Below are 1294 nucleotides of genomic sequence, written 5' to 3'. Positions count from 1 at the left end.
GATACCGCATCTTCGGCTGATTGGACCATATCCAAAAACGAGTTACTCGACTATTTTGGCATGAGCATAGAATTTCGTTTGATTGAATCGATATTTTAAACTGTAGGTTTAATGAGACTTTAGATTGTCAATCAGCTACAAGTAGTTTTATTCTTATCGTTGATTTATATTTAATTAATTGAATCATTTTCAAGCTGAGATGTCATGTTCAAAAAATATGAATCATAAAATTATCAATTATTTATTTATTTTTGTACACAAACTCATTCAAAGACATTATTATAAGGAAATCGTAAATATCAATCTTGATTGATTTAGTCATCACTTATTATTCAGATTTGATTAAAAAAATATGTTGAATTATGCAGTTGCTTCGTTTATCTATAAATACATCTTCTCACTCGTATATTATCACGAACACTAGAAATTAAGAGTGCATAGAGATGGCTAAACTCAACAAGGCTACTTTTCTTGCTGCCTTCTTCTGCTTTCTCATTTTTGCAGCCTACGGTAGGTAGTTTTGCACTCCATGAGCGGATAGTTAATTTTTCATTACTGGTTTCATTGCAGAAAACATTGTCATGTTCAGTACATAGGACTGAACAAGATTTGTTGAAAGAACTACCCTATTTTTTTTTTCACGTTTAATCAAGTCTAATTCTATCTAGTTGAATGGAACAAGATATGTCATTACCTTATTCATTATTTTTCCATCGACCATGCATATGATTATCATGAGAAAATAACCCGAGACAGTTTAATGAACCCTTTTTCCATCTCTCACCCAAAAGCTAGTGCACGTCACATCATAGTTTTCCTTGACATTTTCTCACCAAAAAAACATTCCTATATATTTGTTGTATCAAGTGAATTTTGGCTTGTTTTTCTTTTTTCTTTATACGATAAGAAACTTACAGAATATATACAATTGAGTAAGATTAATGCCTACCATAAAAGAAGTGTCCTTAAAAGTAAAGTAAAATATAGATGTAAATTTATTGATTAGCTGATGCTATTTATCTTTACCGATCCAACTTTTATGCAGAGATGCAAACGGGGGAAGCAAAACCTTGCACAAAACTTAGCAAAGGATGGCATGGGTTGTGTGCTCCTCATAAATGCAGCAATTATTGTATTCACCACGAGGGAGCTTACCATGGCGCTTGTTTAAAAAATCACCATAACAAGCATTATGGTTGCTACTGCTACTACCGTCATTGCTAATCAATGAACCTTATATAATACGTCGTCCATTACTACATAGTTCTATGTACTTTTGGAGGTCAAGCCTTGT

General features: G+C 32.5%; 1 long non-coding RNA gene across 1 annotated transcript in view; it reads left to right on the top strand.

Moving 5' to 3' along the window:
- Positions 1 to 419: 419 nt before the first annotated feature.
- LOC111365775 overlaps positions 420 to 1294 on the top strand; it is a 40273-nt gene continuing 39398 nt past the window's right edge. Inside the window, exons 1-2 of the long non-coding RNA XR_002697481.1 lie at positions 420 to 510; positions 1046 to 1282. This is a non-coding gene — a long non-coding RNA (uncharacterized LOC111365775). The remainder of the gene's footprint in view (positions 511 to 1045; positions 1283 to 1294) is intronic.

The sequence above is a fragment of the Olea europaea genome, chromosome 17 (assembly GCF_002742605.1).
Source record: "Olea europaea var. sylvestris chromosome 17, O_europaea_v1, whole genome shotgun sequence".
In the NCBI taxonomy this organism is placed as follows: Eukaryota; Viridiplantae; Streptophyta; class Magnoliopsida; order Lamiales; family Oleaceae; genus Olea; species Olea europaea.
Note: the sequence above shows the minus strand (reverse complement) of the source record. Positions and strands in the feature narration are given on the sequence as shown.